Source organism: Urocitellus parryii, chromosome 13 (genome assembly GCF_045843805.1).
Source record: "Urocitellus parryii isolate mUroPar1 chromosome 13, mUroPar1.hap1, whole genome shotgun sequence".
Lineage (NCBI taxonomy): Eukaryota > Metazoa > Chordata > Mammalia > Rodentia > Sciuridae > Urocitellus > Urocitellus parryii.
In genome coordinates, this window is record NC_135543.1 from 65,067,378 (window position 1) to 65,092,684 (window position 25,307).

Genomic DNA, 25,307 nt, shown 5'->3' on the forward strand with positions numbered 1-25,307 from the left:
GAACGAAGCACAAAAACCACATGATCAGCTCAACAGCTGCAAGACATGCATGTGACAAAGTTCAACAGCCATTCATATAGAAACAAAATACCTCTCAGCCAATTAGGTAGAGAAGACTGTACCTCCATGGGCCCACAGTTAGCATCCTGCTCAATGATGGACAGTTGGACACATTTCCTTTAAGATCAGAAACAAGCATGCCTATTCTTGCCATTTTTTTCTTTCCACATTTTTAAATCGGTGCATTATTATAGTTGTATATAATGATGAGATTTGTTGTCATATATTCATACGTGCACACAATTTAACAAGACAATTTGGTGCATGTGGCCATTTCTACGTGATAATGGAAGTCCTCATCAGCTCAATTAGAAAAAGGAATAAAAGGCATCCAAGTTGGAAAGGAATTTGTAAAATTGTTTCAGTGAAGATGACATCATTATCTATGTATATTCCTAAAGACGTCACCAAAATCACCACGAGAACTAACAAACTCAGTTAAGTCACAGGATACAAAATCAACACAAAAAACCGGGTGCGTTTCCAACCACAGTGAACTATCTGAAAAATAAAGAAATCAGCCCCACTTATAATAGCTTCAAAAAGAATAAAATACTAAAGAATACATTTGCCAAGGAAATGAAAGAACTGTTCACTGAAAACTATAAGACATTGACAAGGGAAATTAAGGAAAATACAAACACACAGAAAGAAATCAATTGTTTGTGGGTTAGGAGAATTAATATCATGACAATGTTCATGCTACCCAATGTCATTCTTCACAGAAATAGGGAAAACAATCCTTGAATTAGCAGGGACCCACAAAAGACCCCAAATAGCCAAAATAAACTGAAGCAAAAAGACCAAAGCTGGAGGCCTCATGTGTCCTGATTTCAAAATACATTGTAAAATCGTTGTAATAAAAAGAGTATAAGCCAGGCGCGTGCCCTCATCCCAGGGCTGAGGCAGGAGGATCCCAAGTTCAAAGCCAGCCTCAGCAACTGAGCAAGACCCTGTCTCAAAAAGTAAAAAAGGAGAGAGAAAGGAAATTGCATGGAAATGGAAGGAGACCCTCATTGTTATACAAAATTACATATAAGAGGAAGTGAGGGGAAAGGGGAAAAAAAACAAGAGAGAGAAATGAATTACAGTAGATGGGGTAGAGAGAGAAGATGGGAGGGGAGGGGAGGGGAGGGGAGTGGGATAGTAGAGGATAGGAAAGGCAGCAGAATACAACAGACACTAGTATGGCAGTAGGTAAAAACGTGGATGTGTAACCGATGTGATTCTGCAATCTGTATACGGGGTAAAAATGGGAGTTCATAATCCACTTGAATCAAATGTATGAAATATGATGTTTCAAGAGCTTTGTAATGTTTTGAACAACTAATAAAAAATAAAATAAAGGTATAAAACAAAAAATCAAAAAAAAAAAAGTAAAAAGGGCTGAGGACGTAGCTCAGTGGTTGAGTACCTCTGGGTTCAATCCCCAGTACTAAGAAAATAAATAAACATAAATAAAAACAGTGTGAGACTGGGAGAAAAACAGATGAGCTGACCAACTGCCGCAGTCCGGCTGCAGCAAAATAGCGGGGGGGGGGGGGGGGGGGGGGGGGTGACGAATAACTTGTGTAAGTTGATACAGCAGGAATAGGAGCCGTTCATTGTAGGGCAACAGAGCTATTTATACATTTTGCACAGCTTATCTTAATTAGCATAAACTAGATACATCAATCAACCAATAAGGAATCTCCACACTTAATGGCTCACTTTTGTTACTTCTCAAACCACTCCCTCTGACATTTTGCCAGGCACCATCCAGACTTGTTTACGAACTCTAACATTTCTCTGGCAAAATACCAGGTGTTATTTTTGACTCATTTACAGACCTTAACAACCAACGGAATAGAATAAGAAAACTCAGAAAGAAGCTTAACTTACCGTGAAACCATGCGTTAGCAAGATACAAGAACACACGAGGGGGAAAAGGCAGTTTTTTTTTTTTTTTTTAATAATGTTAGGAAAACTGGACAGTTACATTCAGAAGAAGGAAACTGGATCCTTGTCTCTCACCAGGTACAAACGGATCAAAGACTTTAATGGAAGACCTGATACTTGTGATGCTACTGGAAGAAAACTCAGGAGCACGAAGTGGATCTGGGCAACGAGTTTTTGGAAATGAGCAGTATAGGCTGTCAAAGCAAAACTCAGCAAGTGGGATGAAATCAAATGAGAAGGCTTCTGCCCAGCAAAGGAAACAAACAAAATGAAGCAACAACCCACCAAGGAGAGAGAATTTTCAAGCTGTGCATCTGAGAATGGGCTAACACCCGTTATCTGAATAACAAGAAAACAAACAACTCCATTAAAAAATTTGCAAAAGACATGAACAGGAACATAAAAAATAGCATCAGTAATACTTGAAGAAATGCAAATTAAAACCATGAGCTACTTCCTCACACCAGAGAACAGTTTTTCTTGAAAATGAAATTAAGTGGGGGGAGGGAAAGTACTGGGGATTGAAATGGAGAAAATTAGGTAATGTGCATTTACAAATACGTGAAAATGAACCCCACTATTAAGTGTAACTGTAGTGTACTGATTTTTTTTTTAATGAAAGGCAAAATGTATTGAGAATTTGGAGCAAAGGAAACTCTTGCATACTTCTGGTGGGAATGTAAATTCGTGTAGACATTATTAAAATGGTACCACTGTTCCTCAAAACAAAGTAAAAATAGAACTACCATGTGATCCCGTGATCTCACTTTGGGTATATTTGCATAGGAACTGTTTCGTTTCAGCATTGTACGCAATAGCCAAGATATGGGATCAACCTTGGTGTCCATCAATGGGTGAATGGATGAAGAAACGTGGTATATTAATATAACAAATCTGTGCAGCCTTAAAAAAAATAAAGGCAGCCAGGCACGGTGGTGCAAGCCTCTAATCCCAGTGGCTCAGGGGCTGAGGCAGGAGGATGGAGAGTTTCCTTGAGATTAAAACAAATGATGGGCTGGGACTGAGGTTCAGTGGGAGAGCGCTTGCTTAGCATGTGTGAGGCACTTAGCATGGGTTCAATCCTCAGCACTGCATGTAAATAAATAAAATTGAGGTCTATGGACAACTAAAAAAATATTAAAACTAAAAAAATATTTAAAAAATGAGAAGCATGGGGTCTTTGAGGGCGGGGGGAGATGCCCCTGTAGGGGATTTCCCATTTCCATTTACAAAGATGGGGGGCCACTTCTGGCAACTGGGGAGCTGAAGAATAATCTAAAAAGCGAGGTAGAAATAGCCATTGCGGTGAGGGATTACGTGCCAGGAGATAACACACTGGCCCTGTCTGTGCTGATTTTGCTTTTTGGAAAGTGATTTCCACATCTTTAGATGTCAGTGCTTCCTTACCCAGGAAGATCTTTAAAAAACCACTCCAGTGTCACCTGTTCCCGGGTTTGGTGCTCTGCCCTTGTAGAACTGAAACTCTGCCAACAACCCTGAGCCTGGGGGCAGGTTCTTCCCTTGTCCCTCCTTCACGCGGCCCCAGCCTGTCCAAGGGGCCTACAGCCTGCTCATCTGTAGCCCATAAAAACCGTGAGGTCAGAAATTGGGGCTGTTTGGGGCCACTAAGGTTGTCATCACTTTTGGGCAGCAGGAGATAAGCATCACCGTGGTGACATCTCACCACTTTTGACAGTGACTCAGCCCGAGCTGTCCTGGAGGGCCCTGGTAGGCCGTGGCCCTGGCCAGGAGAAACACTGTCTGCAAGTGTGTTTTCCCTCTGGAGTGTTGAAGATCTGGAGTGTGGCCATTCTCTTGGCCCATCTCAGAGCACCCAAGGCTGATGATCCTCGGGGATCTTTTTGGCGTCTGGACGCTTGCAGGGAGGGATGCCCTATGGGGGCAGAGCATTCACGGACTGTAGAAAATCAGTTTCCTAGAAGGTAGATTTTGAAAGTATTTGGAGGTGAGTCACGTACGTCAACTGGCAGCAGCACATAAGCTGTTGGGTGTCACGTTTTCAGAAATGGGTGTCATTAGATAAAGAGTACTTTTAAAAAGTTGATGTCCCTGGGCTGGGGTTGTAGTGCTTGCCTAGCACACGTGAGGCCACTGGTTCGATCCTCAGCACCACACATAAATAAATATATAAAATAAAGGTGTTGTGTCCATCTACAGCTAAAAAAATAATACTAACAACAACAAAAAAGTTGATGTCCTCATCAGTTATGTGTACCTCTTTTGGCACCTCCCAACACAGTCATCACCTTGAAGGTAAGCCTCCCGTAGCTCTGATGTATTCTCTTATTTTATTATGAGCTATAGGAACTGTGTCCTGTTAGGAACACAGATCACTAATTTGATATTTATTGGCACTCATAAAACAGATGGTGACATGGTCACCTTCTGATCACATACTCTGCGCCAGGCGTTGTGGTCAGTGCTGACATGGACTGCCTCAGAAAGATCCTTGCAAAGGACCGTGATCAATAACAGTCTTTCCTTACCATTTCACAGTGGAGAAAACTGGGTCTGTGACACCTACTTTGTTCAAGGTCACATAGCCATGCAGAATGGGGACCGAGAATAGACACTCAAGGGTGGTCAACGAGAAATTTGGCCAAGTCCAGATCTGCCTCTGTCTCCTCTCAAAACAAGAGAACTTCTGGACTCTCGTGCCTGGATTCCTGGGACTTCTTCCCACGGGCCTTTTCCTTGGATGATTTTCCTCTGCATTCTTTTGATGCAATAAACGGTAACCACGGGGGCGTGGGGGGGCAGCTTGGTGCCTCTGCAGTGGAGCCTGCATGTTTGCTCACTTTTCAGGAAGCCCTGGGTTCAACCCCCCCACCCCAAATGACATCATCGACGACAAAATCCCCAGTAAATGTGGATAGAACAATTTCTAGGTCCAGTGGATCCTTCTAGTCAATCATTGAGGCTGAGGACAGTCTTGGGGACCCAGAAATTCCACACTTTTTTAATATTTATTTTTTAGCTGTAGTTGGAAACAATACCTTTATTTATTTTTATGTGGTGCTGAGGATCGAACCCAGGGCCTCACACTTGCTGCGCATGCGCTCTACCGCTGAGACACAACGGGCAGCCCAGAAATTCCACATATATATAAATATCTCTCCAAGAGAACTGAAAGCAGTCGCTCAGACACTTTCACATGAGGTTCAGGGCAGGGCAGCGTATTCACTGAAGGCAGAGACAACTCCGCTGTCTATCAACACCTGGATGAATGAACAAGAGGAGCTTGCCACACAATGGCATATTTTCAGCTATGAAAAGGAACAAAGTTCTGAAACATGTGCCAACATAGGTGGACCTGAAAATATCATGCTCAGTTTCTGCTAAGGGAAATGAGCCGGGCACACAAAGTCACCCTGTGAGACCATTCCACTCCTGTGGTGGATGTACCATAGGCAGATTCACAGGGACACGGAAGAGTAAAACAGCTTACTAGGGGCTGGGGAGAGAGGGAAAGTGGAAAGCTATTGTTTAATGGAAACAGTGGCAATGGCTGTCCAGCATAGTGAAAATCCCGGCAGTTCATTTTTCTGAGTTGCATTCTTCAAAATAGTTACAATGACTCCGGAGGTTGAGGCAGGAGGATCCCAAGTTTGAGGTCAGCCTCAGCAACTCAGAGAGGCCCTGTGCAAAACTTTTTTTGAGACCCTGTCTCAAAATAAAAAATAAAAAAGGGCTGTGAATGTGGCTCTGTGGTTCAGTGCAGCTGGGTTCGATCCCCTGTACCGAAAGAAAAAAAAAAAAAGGTTACAATGGCAAATTTCATGTTAAGTTTATTTTACAGTCCAAAGAAAAAACACAGGGGGCTGGGGATGTAGCTCAGGTAGAGCGTTGATCTAATATGCACTAGGCCCTGGGTTGATCCCTTATATCACACAAACAAAACCCAAAACAAGACACCCCTTGAAAAACCAGCCTCTACCTCAGAGCAAAATCTGTCCAAGGGAGGGACATCACCTTTGTCCTTGGAAAGACCCACAGAGCACTCCTAGGCACATCCCCACCCTGCTGAGTTGTTTATCTACAAATAACGGGAGAGATCTGCTGCGCCAGGTGTCCCTGACTCAGTCAGGCTAGGTGGGGATCCATAGCAGCCCCCTAGCAGCCACCAATCAGCATGAGACAGGGAAATACCTGGGATGCCAGATGACCCTTCCAGTAGTTTATGGTGGTTGATAACGTGTTGGGAAACCATGTAGTTTAGCACGAACACCCCTCTTGGCTTAAACCAATCAGTTCAAACGAATCCCCCCATTGTACTAACCAATCACCCCTGCCCAACTTGTTCCCGCCAGTGAATGTGCTAATCATGTTTTGGAGTTGTTATTTGATTTTCCCTCGGTGTGTGATGATTTGCTAAGAGATGCTATGATGTATGTGAAGTCCCTGCCTTCTCCAAAGAGTGTATAAAACTGCTGCAAACCCGGGGCTCGGGGCCTCTCAGCGTCACCAGTTGCTGTGTGTGCGCGGAGGACAGAGCTAGCTCGCAATAAACACCTCTTTGCTGTTTACATCGATCTTGGTCTCTGTTGGTCTTTTGGGGGTCCCGAATTCGAGCATAACACCCTGAACCTTTTAGTAGTTTTAGTAGGGGGAAGAAAGACCCAGATCTAGATTTTTTTGTTTGTTTCTTTTCCAAATTGGGGAAGAAAAGAAAGGACCCAGACACTTCCAAAAATGAACTTTGGGCCCAAAATGTTAAAAGTTTGTGTTGCTCTTGTCTACCGAAAATTAAACCAGTTTCCAGGGCTGCAGCAAATAACAAACAAAAAAAAAAACAAAAAGGAAAGAAGTCCGTTTCCGGTGGTCCACACCCACCCCGCTTCCAGGCACCTCTTGGCAGCCATAATTCGAACCCTGGAAGTGCTATTTGCTTCAGGGGTGGGGGTGGGCGGGGGCTGGAGTCAAACAGCAATAGACTGGGAATTGTAAAATATTTGCAGGGAAAGGGAATTTTAAAGAAATGGTTGTGTGTTTAGTGGCTATTGCATCTGGGTAAGTGATCAAAGCTAATATAAAATATTCTGTTTGCAATTTCATAAATGCCAGAGGGATCATCAGGAAAGCTGTCCAAAAATCCCCCCAAACAAACAAACAAACAAACAAAAAACCCCAATGGTGCTCAGCTTCTTGGCTTGTCCCAGCTGCTGGTGAGTGATTTGAAAATTCAAGTCTTTGAGTATGAGAAACAAAATAAGTTCCCACCACAGAGGGTTCGGGGTGTAACTTTTGTTTATTGGAGCCTCTGAGGGAGCCAGACATGAAAGAGAGGCTGTCCCCAGGTGGAGATGCACTTTGGAGATTTTAGGAAGTGGTTTTTGGTTATTAATGAGCTATTGTAAATCCATTGCCTGAACCTTAGCTGTTGATCATTTTCTGGCCACTGGGCCTGGTTTTCAGCCGTTCACTGGGACTCTAGGAATAGCAAGCAAACCCGGCTTGGGGAAGCCTGGCCCGTGGCCTGGTCTTGGAACTCAGCTGCCTGGCTCTCAGGACTGCCCTTTGCCACAGCGGAACCAAAGCAGCTGGCTCTGTTGGGGAATCCTGGTTCACACACTGGAGGTGCCTCTGTCCTGGAACCTGACACGGTACAGCCCGGCTAAGTCAGCATTTAGCACAGACTGTGCCGGACCCAAAGCAAACCAGCGATAAACAAAGCTCAGAACTTGGAATCGCCGCAGATTTAGGACATGCCCCCGTGGGGGACAAACACAGAAGACATCTGGATCCTGGCAGGACTGTGTGGGTCACACGTAAATGCCCACAAGCAATGGCTTGTTCTCTAACGGAATCAGCCGCACGCAGGCTTCTGATTTAGCTTGTGTTTCTGACATAAAAATCTAATTGCGTTCCTACCTTGTGATTTCTGCAGGAAACTACAAGTTCAGGCTGGCTGGCTCGTCCTGTCACGGGGACTGTGAACTCCCGCCCATTGCCGGCAGGTTGGACTCTTGACCTCCTTCTGGGGATGTCTGCCTAGCTGCTGTCCCTGGCCTCTATTTGGCTTTCGGGATCAGTTACAGTTTGCAACAACAGGCGGTTCAACTTTGTGCTCTTCTCCTCTTTTCCTGATGCACAAACTTTAGTAAAGCAAGTTGATAACATTATGTGCGGCGATCTCTGACAAAGGATTACTCTTTTCCAGTCAGCCGCTGGATGAATCATGAGGATGAAAGGCTGGGAGGCTGTGTAAGCACATTTCGAAATTTTTTAAAATCCAGTATTTTTGTCCTGACCATTTCCAGGACATGAGGTGTCTTTTTTGGTGAAGTTGGGTGAACAGGCTTTTCGGTGACAGTGTTTCTAGTCCTCCTGCAGACAACCCTTCCTGATGAAATATCTGCATGAAAGATTAATTATTAAAAATAATTATTATTAAAAATAATACAAATTTAGAGCCAGGTGTGGTGGCACACGCCTGTCATCCCTGCCTCTCAGGAGGCCGAGGCAGGAGGATCACAAGTTTGAGAGTAGCCCCAGCAACTCAGAGAGGCCCTAAGCAACTCAGGGAGAACTTATCTCAAAATAAAAATAAAAAGGGTTGAGGATGTGGCTCAGCACCCCTGGGCTCAATCCTCACTACAAAAAAAAAAAAAATGCAAAAAAAAAAAAAAAAAAGAAAAAAAGCATCAAACAACCCAGTATCTGGAAGGCACAGGAAAGAGGCAAAGCAATAGTGAACTTTGTTTTCAAAACTGTTCCTGAAAAATTCCCTCTTCCTGAAGAAAAGCCGCCCAGGCCGCCTCTCCCAGGCCTGGAGAATGTTCTGAACCCAAACTGACTGAAGGCAGATCACACTGATCTGAGCTGACCACTGTCAAACAAAAGCAGAGTCGGGCCCCAGTAAGAGCAGCGAAGGAAGTTTTGTTCAGGAACTGTTGCAAGAGGGGAAGAGACCTCAGAATACAGGCGGGCTGCTTTCCAAATACCAGCGCAAGAGGATATTTATGACTGAGGGAGAGGGAGGGGATCAGCGGATGGGAAATTACCAAGAGGAAACATCAGAGGTCACAGGGATTCTGCTAAACTGACTTAGCAGGATTCTTGTGTAAACCGGTCCCGGCCGAGGGCAGAGCCTGGGGTTGGCACCTCAGGGTTCAGCAGAGCCAGACTGGAGCTGCGTCAAGGCGAGTCTTGGTGATTGTGCAGCACAGAGCGGTTCCAGCTCCTGCATATTCTTTACAGAACCCCTCTGGATGTTCACGCTCCCTGGGGCAGGTGAACTTGGTCTCAGCTAGTTTGAAACTGCTTCTTGCACTCTGCTAAGACCACGGACTCAGTTAACATTTTCAGATGGAGCTGGAAGTCCTCCTGGGGCATTGCTAACCTGTACTCCTAATGTCTGTCTGGCTTGGGGCATGCAGTGGGAGTGCCCACCGGGGTTGTGCTTGTCTGGGAATCCCTGACTACCACCACAAAGCCTTGGCCCGGGAAGATGTTCAGATCAGCTCCAATTTAACTGGCCAGGGTTATTCTGTGGCTGAATTGATGCCTCAGGTAAAGACTTTTAAACTGGGTGTGGTGGTGTAGGCGACTCCGGAGGCTGAGACAGGAGGTTCACCAGTTTGAGGTACACACTTAGCAATGTGAGATCCTGGGTTTGGCCTCCAGGACAATAGAGAGGAACAAAAGATTTTTTGAGGGACTTAAGTAGAAAGCTACTTGGCTTTCTAAATCAGAGCTGTGTAATTCATGGTGTTTGTTCTAATTCTGTATCTGAGATCACTTGAAGGTTGGTCTTATTCTGCTGCGGGGGGGGGGGGTCTTACTAATAACAGTTTTTCTCTACAAAGGCAGGTTAGCATTTGGCCAAGAGCCAAGGAGATAAACTGTGCCGACAAACAATTCACACAGCAAGCTGGAATGTCTTCCTTCGAAAGCTGCTCTGCTGGGCACGGTGGTGCACACCTGTCATCCCAGCAGCTCAGGAGGCTGAGGCAAGAGGATCACAAGTTCAAAGCCGGCCTTAGCAATTGAGCAAGGCCCTAAACAACTTAAGGAGACCCTGTCTCTAAATAAAAAATCAAAAGGGCTGGGGATGTGGCTCCATGGTTAAGTGCCCCTGGGTTCGATCCCTGGTACTCCCCCAGGGGTTAGAAACAAAGAAATGTTGCTGGCAAGGATGGTCCTTGGCTAGCATCTGGGAATGTAGATTTTGCACGGTTATCACCAATTCTAACGGAAACGGGTGATCTATTGCACCTGAACTGTTTGTTACAATCATGTGTTTTATAGGCTGGGATTTTTGTAGCTGGTAGGCAGAGAGATTGCCTGTGCCAGCAGTCCCAACCCCAGCCACCAAGTTCCTCCTGAGCTACCTCGGATGGCCACACCAATGATGCCGTGCTCAGGGAATGATGCGTGTCCTGGACCCATGCTGGGAGAAGACTCTGGAAACCTCTGAAGCTCCTTTATTTGCCCTCTTGAGGCTGATTTTCCTTTGCCCATGGCAGTAAACATTAACCTTGAGGAGAACAGCTGGGGGTGGGGTGGGGTTGTGAGGCTCTCTAGTGAATCATTGAGCCTGGGCGTGATCTTGGGGACTTGGGCCCAGCCCTTTCTCTAAAGCACCTTCTTTTGGAGAAAGACTTAGACTTATATGATGTTCATAGATTGTTTAAAAAAAATATTTCAATTATATCCCTTCAGGGATCTCATAAGTACCAGGAAAGAATAACCCAATGTATATGTTAGTTTTAAAATCTAAATTTCTTTTCCTCAGTAGAACTTTTAAACTAGTTTAAAAGTAATATAAAAATATATGATATAATATGTATTAATATGATATAGTGCCATACAATGTAATGTTACACGTAGTTGAGTTTTAATACTTCCTAAGTGCATATAGGTTTCCCTGGGTTTTGTTTTCATTTTTATCACACTTAAGAAGAATGCTTTCAAAATGGGAGTTCATAACCCACTTGAATCAAATGTATGAAATATGATATGTCAAGAGCTTTGTAATGTTTTGAACAACTAATAATAATAATAAAAGAAGAAGAATGCTTTCAAATGATGTAATCTTGGGAATTTGGGAATTTCCTCCTCTCACAAATTGGCTTTGGGATTGGGAAATTTGTTAATGGTATTTGTGTCCACGAGTCCATATTATTTTCTAGAGCTGACATAATAAATGCTAAGGCTGAGTGGCTTACAAGGGCAGGATTTACTGGCTCACTGTTAGAGAAGCTGCCTGGCTGGAGTCAAGGTGTGGGCGGAGGTGCTCTCTGATGGCCGGAGGGGAGACTCCTTCCCGCCTCTCCCAGCCTCTGGTACTTGCAGGTCATTCCTGGTGTGGTTTGGCTCACAGATGCACCACTCCAGGGAAGCGACTGACTCTTTACTGAACATCTGCTCTGTGCCTGGGATTGTTCTAGTGACTTGCTACTTGCCATCTCATTTAATTTCTCGATGATCATTTAAGGAGTTATCATCCTCAGATGGTGTGTGACAAATCCACGGCTCACTCATTTTCCTGTCAGCACAGCTCATGTCATAATTATGGTTTCAACCCATCCTTCCCAGCTTCAAAGTCCACATGTTTAACTGTGTAATACCAAGCAACATGCTAAAGATTATGCCCATATATATATATATATATATATTTTTTTTTTTTTTTTTTTGTGGGGGTAACAGGGATTGAACTCAGGGGCACTCGACCACTGAGCCACATCCCCAGACCTATTTTGTATTTTATTTAGAGACAGGGTCTCCCTGAGTTACTTAGCACCTCGCTTTTGCTGAGGCTGGCTTTGAACTCGTGATCCTCCTGTCTCGGCCTCCCAAGCTGCTGGGATTACAGGCGTGAGCCACGGTACCCACCTAGATGATGCCAATTTAAGGTGAAGTTCCCCAAGTGCATATGTTGTGAGAGGTGTCTGTGGAGGCAGGGTGTAGGACAGAGGGGGAATGTAAATTGGCTAACCAAGGGTCTTGACAAGGCAGATGCAAGAGGACCTCTAAGAGAAATGTATGAATTAGACTTAAAATGATAAAACTTGTGCCAGGTGCTGGGGCACCCACCTGTAATCCCAGTGGCTCAGGAGGCTGAGGCCTCCTGAGGATCACGAGTTCAAAGCCAGCCTCATCAACGCTAAGCAACTCAGTGAGACCCTGTCTCTAAATAAAATGTAAAATAAGGCTGGGGATGAGGCTCAGTGGTTGGGTGCCCCTGAGTTCAATCTCTGGTACAAAAAAGAAAGAAAGAAAGAAAACTTGTTTGGGGGCAGTTTGTTATACTATCAAAGTGAAAGTTAATTCGGAGAAAGAATATAAGGTATATGAATTTAAGGTAACTGGAAAAGTTCAGGCAGAAGTAGTGAGGCTCTTGACCAGGCATAAGCCATAGAAATGGAAAAGAAGGGAAAGAGAGAGAGATTTGTACGGGGATGAACCCGGAATCGTGTTACAGGTAGATATTTAGGAAGTGTTAGGATTTAGGTAGCTGTTTAGAAAGAGTTTAGATTTAGAAAGATTGTTGTGATATTTTAAGCCCATAGCTCTGCCACTAATTTTAAAATACCCATAAAAACAGAACCCAAAATAAAGCCACATTATATAAGCAAAACGCAGGTTTTGAAAAAAATGGAAAACTAGGGTTGGGGTTGTGGCTCAGCGGCAGAGCGCTTGCCTCGCACATGTGAGGCCCTGGGTTCGATCCTCAGCACCACATAAAAATAAATAAATAAAGGTATCGTGTCCAACTACAACTAAAAAATAAATATTTTTTTTTAAAAAATGGAAAATTACCATCCACTATGTTCTGCATGTTTGTGTTCCTCCAAAATTCACATGTTGAAACGGAACCCCAAGGTCATCCAGAGGCGGGCCTTTCAGGGGGTGATCATGTCCCGGGGGCTCTGACATCACCAGTGAACGGAATCAGAGACCCTTCTTGCCATCCAAAGACACAGCAACTAAAGGCACCCGCCGTGGGGATGAGATCCGGTTCACCAGACACGGAACCTGCCTGCACCTTGCTCTTGGGTTTGCTGCCTCCAGAACTGTGACTAAGTGACTTTGGTTTATAACTGACATGGTCGAAAGCGTTTTGTTACAGCAGCCTGAATGACGAAGACACCCTCTGATGCTTGGTCCTGGCCCTTAGGTGACGATGATGCATTCTTACAGTGAGGGCCTCAGATGGGCCCAGACACCATAACCCAGGCAGAGCTAAGGGTGGAGACCTGGGTGCGCATTGGTTGGTGAGGACTTCTCCGCTGTGTTTAATACGGCTGTGGTGGGAGGCCTGGTTCCCGCACTGTGGTCCCTAAAGCCAGTAGATAGTCCTTCTCCCGGGGGAGGGGGGGGTGCGCAGAAGGCCAGGCCAGGAAGCTGCAGGTGGCTGAGCAGCTGAGTGCAGCTGTCTCTCCAGGACATGTCTCTCTCTCTCTCTCTCTCTCTCTCTGGATGCAGGTTCCTGGGGTCCCTTGTCTGGGACGAGGACATGAGTCTCCAGGGGTGATGCTAAGAGGAACAGAACTTGAATAGAGGTTCCAAGAAATCCTGCCCATGGACCCAGAGACCCCTCTTGCTTGGAAATGGACTTTTTCCTCTTTCCTCTGGTTTCTGGGCATTTCTGTTTTGCTGTCTCCTACATTGTTAAGATTTACTGAATATTCTAGTAGATTCACTCGACTCTTTAGGGTAAGGGACATACAATAGGGCACTCCTCTTATAGGTCTATGAGAGACGTTCTATGTGCAGATTTCTAAGTTCAGGTTCATGCCGATTTTCTTTCTTTTTTTTTTGTCAAGTACAAAATGACGTTGTAATATTGTCCGGATGCCTTTTCAATCCAAGCAGGCTTCTGCCACCTTCCCCCTGTCACTACCTTCCTCTCCTAATTCAGACACCCCAGACCCTTCTCTCTAAGAACCTGTGCTTTGCTTCACATAATCACGCGAACCCACCTGCAGATTTCCTATCTCTGTAGCTCAACCCAGACGTTTCAATTCATTTTATTCCAGGAGTTCATAGTTTGATTTCTGGTCCCATCCATTATTCTCCTTTGGAACAGAGCAGCAGATCTCTCTGGCTTTATAAGCAAGAGTGTGGCATACTCTAAAATACCAGCTCCTTTAGGAAATCATGTCCCCAGGACCCTGAAGGGTCTTCAAACAGGAATATTGTGGCTTTCCCACAGTTCTCCAAGAAGGACAGGAGGCCGATGTGTAGCTAGCCCTCAGTAAAGCCTCTCACCTGGAAATAGACGCGGAGAAGGAATCGGGGTTGTCCTTGGAGTTAAGGCTTACTACATAGTCATCTTCTCTAAGCCTCCCATATTAGTTATGATTTGGGTCACAACTTGGTCACTGGCGATGAGGCTTCTGGATATAGACTTTTTATTTTTTTTTACTTTCAAAGAGATGCAAGGGTGCTGTTGTTCTGGGAGAGGGCTGTGCTCACTGCCACGTGGTCGACCACCTTGGAGATTCTGCAGAGTGGTTCCTCTTTCCCAGGATGAGCTCCTCCATCAAGAAACTGCTCATGAGACGATGTGGGGAAAATGAACCCTTATACGATGTTGGTAGGAATGTAAATTAGTGCAGCTGCTATGGAAATCAGCATGGAGGTTCCTCAAAAAACTAAAACTGGAACCAACATATGACCCAGCTGTAAACCACCACCAGGTATTTATCCAAAGGAATTAAAGTCAGCAAACTATAGAGACATCTGCATAGCCCTGTGTGTCCCAGCACAATCCACAATATCCAAGTTATAGAATCAGCGTAGGTGTCCATCAACAGATAAATGGAGAAAGAAATTCTGTTATGTACACACAGTGGAGTATTATTCAGCCATAAAGAAGACTAGAACCATGTCATTTATAGGAAAATAACTAACACTGAGGGCATCATGTTAAAGTGAAACAAGATGAGTATCACATTTTTTATATCACAGATGATATGAGAGTAACAGGGACATTCTAAGAGAAAAGGAAGGGGACCAGGATAGAGGGAAGGGAACATAATGGGGTAGATATGACAGACGTATGTTATTTGCATGTACAAATTTGCTGCAATGAAATTATTTCTGCAAAATTAAAATACACCAAAAGAAAAGGACAAAAAAAAAAAAGAAAAGAAAGAAACTTCCCAGAAAATGTTCCATGAAAGACCACATAAAAATGCATTTGACACCCAAAACCTAGCAGCCAATAACACACGATGATAGAATTTTAAATCAATTTCATTGCGACCAGAAAATAAACACTAATATTTTAATATTTAGAAATTTGTTGAGATTTCTCATGGCCTAGAAGGTCACCTATCTTTGTAAATCTTTTACATGCATTTGCAAATAATGCTTCGATCAAGTTGCCTGAGGGTATATTTTTAAGTCTGATTTCCTTGTAGACTTTTTTTTTTTTGTCTAGTTATATCAATTACTGAGAGGGGTAGGGTTTAGTCATAGAAATGTAGAGATTCATTTTAAGGAACTGGATCATGCTGATTTAAATGTTAATTGCATCTTTTTTTTTTTTTAAGCCTCCACAGCAACCTCTAGCCTGGAGTCTCCCCAACCACAAGGCTCCGCTGCCTGTCTCAGCTGACACATAGAATATCCACCCTTTGCTGACTTGCCCTCCATACGGTTTTCCTTAAATCCCATTCATCCTCCAAATAGAGAGAATAGCAGGGGCACGCTCTGCCTCCCACGATACGAGTCCCCTTCATACACCTGAAAGCCACAAACCTCTTTCCCAGAAAAGGATCCAAATTCTTGGCGACATTCACCCTCCTCCTTGCATCCTGGAACTTAAGTACTATTATGTAAAGTGAATCCATCTTACGTTACATAATAAAGGATGAGGGAGGGAGGAGAAGAGATGATGGACACACACACACACACACACACACACACACACACACAAGCATGTTCATCACAAAATGATGAGGAACCTCCCATAACAATTAGTCTTTGTTTCTTTAGCCGCCACAGGGTCATACTGCTATCTATAACTACCTTCTTCTACTACCCATTTGGTATTTTCTTTGCCTGCAGCAAGCACCTCAGCTGCTGTGGATCTTTGAGAGGGTGACTCAAACTTTCATTCCTCAAGGGTCTGACCATTAGTAATCCTGCCTAAATTGATGTATTTTTCTATTGACTTTAATCCCAGGGCGTGGTCATACTGAGGTACCCCTAGGGGACCTCCTGTAATCAGGCACCTTCTTCCTTACCGCCACTGTGGAGCAGAGTTCTGGTTCTCTCCTGATAATTAGGCTCAGTGGTGCCCAACCCACCAGCGCAGTAACACACCACTTTGCCTGTTGGTTGGGAGGTCTGAGGAACCCGCGTTGGCCATGTGGCTGTTTAACTTGCTCCTGTTGAGACCTGGAGAGGAGCAGAACGGGAGGTGGCAGGGGCAAAAGCAGAAACTTTGCTAATGGTGCTCCCATGCCCACCCCTGAGTCCTGGCCAGGGGAGAAACAGCGTCATGCACTGGTGCTGATTCACAGCAGCACAGCCTTCTCAGGAGGCTGGCCTCAGCCCTGCCCAGGAGGTGCTCAATTGAGTTGGCTAAAGCTGTTCCACTCTTTGGTCAAGCCAGACGCTGCAGGGTGGTAAGAACTGAATTTCACAAACATAGGCCCAAAGCTACCTTCACCCGATGCTAAGTGATCAGAAGGCCCCATGGAACATGGTGGTGTAGAAAGCATTGCCTGAGAAGTCGTGCACGCGGGGAAGGCGAGTCCATGTCCAGAGCAGGTGTCTATTCCAGATTAGGGGTTTATTCAGGACTGAAGTAGCCCAGTATTATTGGGCTGCCACTAGCGAGGTGACAGATCCCTCCAGGGAATCACCCGTTCTGGGTGGGCACTCAGGGCTGGTCTCGGCTGCTGGCAGACTGGGTGTCAGCAATGGTAGCAGCCAGGGCTGACTTGGTGACTCAAAGTCCACTTTTCTGAGCTCATGCATAACCTTCTCCTTGCCACATGACTCACATTTTTTTTTTTTTTTTTTTTTTGCTCATTCAGAGAGTCTGTCTGCATACCTCTTCTCCAGACCTCTCTGTCACTAGTTTTACAACCATGTCCCATCTGAGTCTCTCACCATCCAGCCTCCGCCCGTGCGTGGGTACACCAGCACATGCTCCACCATCTTTCCTTCTTGTGTTTTTTGGTACCAGGAATTGAACCCAGAGGTCCTGAACCACTGAGCCGCATCCCCAGCCTTTTGTATTTTTTATTTTGAGACAGGGTCCTGCTGAGTTGCTCAGGGCCTCCCTAAGTGGCTGAGGCTGGCTTTGAACTTGCAATCCTCCTCCCTCCGTCTCTTGGGATGCTGGGATGACAGGCGTGTGCCATTGTGCCTGGCCCCCATTTTTCCTTCTAAGTGAAATGAATCAGCGTTCACATTTAAGAAGTCCCTACAGGGGCCATTCCTGCCAGTTCCCAGGGGATGGGGCCTAGTCGGCGCCTGGCCTGAATCCCAACGACAGCAACCCGGATTCGAGCCTTGGCTGACGGCTGCGGCTGCAGGACGCCTCAGGCTCGGGCCCAGCTGAGGGGGACGCTGCGGCCCAGTGGGTGGAGGTTCAGAGAGGATTAGTGATCTATGTGTGCTTCTTCAAGGGAGCTGATAAAGAACTACTTCCAAAAATGGTTAATACACTATTAAATGTGAAATCAAGTGAGACAGAAAATGGCAAGCCCGTCTCTGTACTGGATCTACCTGGAGACATTCTTATCATCCCTCAAGCCACCCTTGGTGGTAGAGTAAAAGGAAGAAATATGCAGTATCACTCCAACTGTGGAAAAGAAGAAGGGTTAGAACTTTATTCCCTATTTGTATCTCTCTGTGAAAAAGAATTAGCTGCAAACAGTAAGTGCACTGAAGCTGGGGTTGTAGTGGAACGTGGCACTTATGAGAACAGGCAGGTATTAAAGCTGGACACCAATGGACCATACACACACCTAATGGAGTTTTGAGAAATTAAAAGTTAGTTCCTACAGCTATTTTGGGGTATAAAATGACCTGGACTATAATTAGATTTTCTCCCCCTTTGTCTCTTGAATATACTAATGTATAGCATTTTCAGATAAGAAAATCTTGGGTCCCGCAAATAATTGCAACATGCTAATCAGATGACCTTGTCAAGTCACCTAAACTCTGGAGCTCAGTCACTCTGTCCTGCTTTCTACCATCCTTCCACTCAAGTATTTGAAAAATCCTTGTTTATTCACTTGATGATCATTAAAGAAGCCTTTTAAACCATATTTTAAAGATTATATACATTTTATTTTGTAATGAAGTAATGTGTACAATTAAGAAAAACACATTTCTTATACCCTCAAATTTATGTACTATGTACTAAAAGTAAAAGTCATTGTATGAAAGTTGAGGTGAAATCCAACACAAACCAATTATAACTTTGTCGATTCTGTTTCACTATTTCAGTTTTCTTTTTTTGTGTGTGCGGTGCTAGGGATCAAAGCCAGGGCCTTGCACATGCAGAGCACATGTTGCGCCACTGAGCTATCTTCCCAGCTCAGTTTTCTATATTTTGAATGAAATAATATGTAACTTACTATTCCTTTTAATAATATCTATGAAAATGTAATGTAGAAATGTTATTGTACATTATATTACTTTCCAAGGACATCTAAATGCTTTAGATTATTTTAATAATCTTTAGTACCTCATAAATATGTACAATTATTATGTGTCAATAAAAATTTTTTTAAGTAAAAAAAATATTTAGTTGATATAGGAATCAGGTATAAAACATTCATAGTTGTTTTTTATTAAACATATTCACAAAGAGAAAAAAAAAAAAGAACTCCCTACAGGGAGGATACCCCTGCATCTGTGGCCTTCAAAGACATCCTGGAGAGGGCTGGGTGGCTGCGGCTCACTTATAGGTGGCACTTGCACGCTAAGCAGAACCCTCTAAGATCAGGCCCAGGTTTTCTCGTTCTCATTCAACTGATGATGGAGAACTGCCCACGAGACCATAGGAGCAGATGAGAGAAAGTCTCACCCAGCAGGAATGGGAACCAGGGGCCTTAGGTCACTTCCTCCTGTCACTTACCCTGCCTCCGAGGCCTGTGAGGACTGATCTCATGTATTTCACTTCCATTTGATAACGAAGCGCTGCTGTGTAAGCCCGATTTTATGACTCGGTGAGTCAGAGAGCGCCCAGTTCATGACGGGCAGCTCAGGTGGCAAGGTGACAATGTGGCTCATGATGAAGCATTCAGATTCCACTGAGGCCCAGGAGCAAACCCAGAGCTATTTCTCAGAGGGAGAGCAGTTATCTGAAGCCTTTGCTGGTGTGAGGCTTCTCAAAGGCTCCTAAGGCCCGCGTGGCAGCTCACTCACAGGAGCCTACGGGAAGCTCGGAACTCAGCAGTACCTGCACCAGCACTTCACCCTGGAGTCTGCTAGACCATGTGACCCAAGTGACAGCAGCTTGCGTAGCAGCCTGGGGCCGTTACAGACCTGTTTCTTGTTTTGTGAGCCTCTCTAAATTAACAGCTCTGTGTGACACTTGGTAAATGTGTTGGAGTAGCACATGCAGATGAGGCACCTATTATCTCCAGAATCCAGAGCCCAGAGGTGTTGGGCTGGTTTTCTGGATGCAAGAGAGGCCAGACGCAGCAACTTAAGCTTCTCCTTAGAAGGAAGGTCTCTCTCTCTTTCTCTCTCTCATTTTTTAAAATTTATTTATTTTTTAGGTTTTTTTTTTTTTTTTGGCGGATGCAACATCTTTATTTGTATGTGGTGCTGAGGATTGAACCCCGGGCCGCACGCATGCCAGGCGAGCGCGCTACCGCTTGAGCCACATCCCCAGCCCCAGGAAGGAACATCTCAATCATTGGACCCTTAGAAAATGAACTGGGTAGAAGGTCCCTGAACTTCTTTTGGGTGCTGGGGATAGAACCCAAGGCCTTGTGCACCCTCGGCATGTGCTCTACCCCTGAGCTACACCCCAGTCCAAGGCCCCTGAATTTCTGTCAGATTTATTTCCCATTCTCTGACATGAAATTGTCCTGCCAATGAGTCCAGTGTAGTTGCTACTTCTCATTACCCATCAGCATAGGGTCATCAATGTAGTGGGCCCCTTGGATGGCATATGGGAAGGAACGCAATCAAGATCCCTGCAAACTAAATTGTGACCCGCAGCTAGGAGAGTTGATATTCCTGAAGCAGGGTGGTGAAGGTGTGTTGTTGGCCTCTTCAGCTAAATACAGACTGCTTCCGACTGTCTTTAGAGACAGATAGGGAGAGAAAAGCGTTTGCCACGCCAGTTGCTGCATGGAAAGTACCAGGCGATAGGTTCATTTGCCCAAGTAGTGAAACCACATCTGGTAGGCAGCAGCTGTGGGATCACTACTGGGTTAAACTCGCGACCGTTGCCGTTTGGAAATATCCTTCTATTTTCTGCACAAGTCAAATAGGTGGGTTCAGTGGGGTCTGGTGGGGATCCTCCTTTCATCTCTCATGTCCCTGGTGGTGACAATGGTCTGTATAATCTCTCCAGCTATATTGCTTTGGGTGACTATTTTCCCAGGTAGAGGCAGTTCTAGTGGCTTCCTGTGGGCCTTTTCCACTAGAATAAACCTCGGCTTACAGGTCAGGGTGCCCATGTGGAGATTCTGCCATTTGCTGAGTAAGCAACTGAGTCAGTGGGTCACAAGTCACCACCACTCTTGTGAAAGACAACGAGTTCTTTGGAAAAGGCAGAGATTAACAGTATCAGGTTTGGGCAATGCAGCAAACTCCTCCCTGAAGAGGTGCCTCTTCTGTATTCCAGGAGCTGTAAATCTGTAAATGGCCTCAAGCCTGGGAATTGATGGGACTGGGACTGTTTTTTTTTTTTTTTCCTATTCAAATTGGATTTTTGCTCATGTATAGAAATCCAGTAAAATTTTGCTTCTAGATCTCCCATCTTCAAGGAACGGGGCTGAACAACCTGCAGTGTCCCAGGTCTGTCCGTTATGGTGACCATGAATACCTGGTCTTGGGTGATTAATGCCATCGTTGGTTTCAATGGCCCACCTTCCCTCCCTCGTGCCGTCCCTGTTCCGATTGTCAGGATCCCATTTCTTCTCCATCGGTGCCCTCGCTTTAATAACACAAACCCTGTGAAGTTGGGGGTTTAACTTGTGATGTCATTAGCCAGTTGCAGAATGAGATTCTGCATTTGATTTTCAGCCATCTTAGCCCTGTGGCTGCAGGATAGGAGGGTTTCTGGGAGGTAAATAGAAAAATTTTCAGCTTAATTATGTGGCCCAAAGCTGACCCTTTTTGCCCCCCTTTTTGTTTTGCTCCCTTAGGAGCAATGAGCAGATTTCATTATACTCGTTAGTTTGACAAAAGTGACCTGATATATTAAATACACAGTCACCGTGTACTTTGCCTCTTATAAGTATGCAATTAAGAGTACTGCATGGTGACATCATGTGTCTCTAGTGCCATATCATGAAGTCACACTCTTTCCTATCGGAAATAGAGTCTTTAGCACCTGGGTTCAGTCCCCAGCACTGAAAACAAAACAAAACCAAAACAAAAATACCTGTCTTCACAGCAACATCTCCTCTGGTATGTGACCAAGCAACTAGGCCTCTATCAGGATTCTCCAGAAAAGAGAATCAATTGTGTGTGTGTGTCTTAGTACAAATTGTGCTGCACGGCAGAATAATGCAGACATAGTAATGAAGAAAGATTTATTTGGTACAGTTCTGGGTAGTAGCTAGCAGCGAGCAGTGACAGGCCTGACAAGGTCCCAGGTGTTCTTTAAATCAGGGTCTTCTTTAAACTACTTTCAAAGTAGTTTAAAGTAGAGCAAAGGGTGGTAGTTAATTGGTAGAAAATAAACAGAAGCAAAGGAGCTAACGGGAAAATACATCATAAGAAAAGGAGTCATGAGACTAACTCTTGACAGGTCCGTCGATGTTGACGTGAAACTAGGAACTGTGGCTGAAGTTGTCATCATGGGTCTGGGAATGAAGATCCCTGTCATAGTGCAGGCGCACTAAGGTGACTTCTCACCAGCTATGGACCCCAGTGCCCACATTAACGTGGGCCTGACTTGTAGAGGAAGCCCCCTTAAACAGGATGGCCATCAGGACAGTTCCAGAGAGGACCAGCTGAGGTCAAAATCTCCACTGCCCGACGTGAAGAAGGAGGAGGTGACCAAACACCGTACTGGCCAAGAGTACAGAAGGGGGTCCCCAGCTCTCCTGGTAAACATCCAAGAGTAATAAACCTGGGGACAGCGTTGTCTCCTTTGTTGTTCTCTGCTCAGAGATAGCACGCTCTCTCTCTCTGTCTCTCTCTGCCCCTCTTTCTCTCTCGTGCTCTCTGCTTGAACCTCAGTTTGCTTTTACTCTACTTTCATTTATAAAGTTCTCCCGCATGGCTTTTGGCATCTGACTTTAAATTTTCTTTTGTTGGAACACAGAACCGAGGTTTCAGCTCCCTGCTTTCCTGTGACATATTACTTGGTGCCTCTACTTAGACGGAGAGCCAGCTACAGGACAGGTATCTGCACTTGCTCATCTCCCAGCCTTGGTTGGGACGATGTCTAACTTGGCCTTGACTTCTTGCCTTTTGCCTTGGACTTCTCTGTGCATTTTCTTCTGCTCAAAGCTCCCCAGTGTGTGGTGCCCATAGGCTCTGTCTGTCATATGTCATTTTGTTGCATTTGCTCAGCTTTTTAATGCAGTCAACAGCTGCAGCGACGTTTTATCTGTTCTGGGGGCATCTAGACTTCTACTCTCTCTTGCTTCTTGCAGCGTTTTTATGATTTTGAGCAGGGCCACTACGGAGGTGAGGGGCCATCTCCACCACTTGGCTGCTGCCTTATGGTGTCCACCTGACTCGCTTTAGGAATGGGCATTGTACAGGCTTATGTGAGAAGCTATTTTCAGAATCTGGAGGGTACGTAAGCCATCTCCTCTGTCTACTATGATCCTTGTTCTTTGTTATGGCATTTGTCCTGTGGTCATTTGCTCTGTTTCCAACGTAGTGACACAAAAGCCCCCCCCCCCACTTTCACTGTCCAGTCTAAACTACTCTTAAAATGCAACCAGAAGGATTAAGGAGCACTTCCCCAAGTTATTAAAGATGTTTCTCAAATTAGATTACAAGCCTGAGTGACAGAGGGTTCAACAGGTGAGCCATGAGTTGCGGAGCTTGGACAGGCATGCCACACCAAGTTCTCGGGAACCAAGGCAGGGACACCTCCTGGTTCTGGGTTCAGAATGGAGTGTAGGGGAGGGACGCCTTCCGACGTCCATCTCTCTTGGACGTCCGTACTGCTGAGGGATGTCTGGGGTATGGACAGACTCTGGCTTCATCTTACAGAGGGGAAATACTCCCGCACAGAGTTTTAAGCCACAGTGGTTAGAGCAGATAGTCCGGCAGGCTTCAACCTTGTTCCATGGCCACTCGTGGAACAAATTACTAGGAGACCAGGAAAATAATGGCCAAATTGCCCGAGCATAAGCTTTTTGCCTCTCACTATCAAAACAGCAGTTTCTCTGCTCCTTATCTGCCTGTCTGATACCCATCTGGAATGTAAGCTGCATAAACAAGTGTCCACATCAATTTGAGACCAGAGGGGAAAAACAATGTCACCTTCGATTCCAAGCTGCTGTGGGACAAATCATACTGTTTTCTTTTTTTCTTGTACTCGGGGATTTTTGCTCTTTCAATCAATTCCTCCCTAAATGATTTTCTCTTCTCTCCAGATGGGCACAGGGAAGAAAAATGGAAAAATCCTGTGTGTACAAGTCTTATTTAAAAAAAAAAAAATTTTGCCTGAGGACTTCCCAGGCTCCCACATTCTTTAAGTATTTGGGCTAACTCTTACCCTCTCCTTAACCCTAGGGCATGGTCCTTTCTCTCAGATGGAGTCCTTACCCTTTACCGAGGGTGAGCACAGAGCCTTCTCCTGTCTGTCAGTCCTGGTGGCTGTCAGCGAGAGCATCTGCTGTAACAATTTCTTTCTCAGTTTCATAGCAGACAACCTCTGGGCCTCATGAAATACTTTTCCTGTGTGATTAGACTTTTGCCCACTCCAGATTCCATGTTAAATTCCGTGGTATTTGTATATTTGGTCTTTGTCCCTAGTTTCTGGAAGTTTCTAAAACCTTTGGGCTTCCCTGAGGGACAGGAGTGCCTTTTGTTATTCATTATGGGTCTTTCCTCATACTTGAGTTTAAGCTACTTGAGTTTGGCTCAGGTGGCGGCCCTAATTCCAGAATCAGCCAAGAGAAAGACCAAGGGTCCAGAGGTGGGAACCTCCAGCCCCACCTACCAGCTACCAGGGATGGAGGTGTGGGCAGCTGGAGACTCAGAGCTTTCGGGTTGGGGAGTAAATGCACTGGCTTGCTGAGAGGGTGACAGTCTTCGAGAAGCTCTGTGTACCTTCTACACTTTCCTTAGGCATCTCTTCAGTTCCTGAGTTGTTCCTTTCAAATACACTGGTAAACACTAAATAAGGTGCTCTCCTGAGTTCTGTGAGCTGTTGTAGCAAATTATCATACTTGAAAGGGGCCAGGTATTTTTGAGACTCCCCTGATTTGTAGCCAACTCAGACGGAAATGTTGCTTCCTTGGGGAGCCAAGGCTTTGGGTGGCATCTGAAGTGAAGGCAGTCTTGTGGGACTGAGCCCTGTGCCTGTGGAGTCTGATGCCAACTACCTCTAGTTAGTGTCAGAATTGAGTTAAACTGTAGGACACCCACTTGGCGTTGGAGGGTTGGATCATCGATTGGTGTAAGAAAAAAACCCACGCATTCGGTATCCAAAGTGTTGTGAATGAAAACAGCACAGAACCCAAGCAAACCTTTGACACACATCTCTTCCCCATTCCATTCCTTGAATGTCCGGGGCCAAGTTCCAGTTAGCTCAAGACCATTGTTCTGTTTGAACTTAACCTGCAGGAAGATGTTCCCAGAACAGAAAGATAGAGGATGGAGGGATGGCAATCTTGTAACCCTCTTCCCTCGAGTGTCAGTCTCCTGAATGACTGCTGCCCACATCAGCCTGTTGTGCAATGCCTGGAAACGGCTGCTTCACAGTTTTGTCGATTTTTACAGTTGTTCTTTTGGGTGAAGGCAGCCGGGCCTGCTACTAAGTTGGGCAGAGTGGAAGTTCCAGGTACTGAGCCCTGAACAATCACTGTGGCTATTGTGCAGACGTTAGCAGACTTCTCAACCAGAAGCCCACTCAGGGGGGTCTAACGAATGGGGTCTGGCCACCGGCACCAAACAAAAAAATGGGAAAAGTAATGGTGTAAAGCAGGAAAGGAACT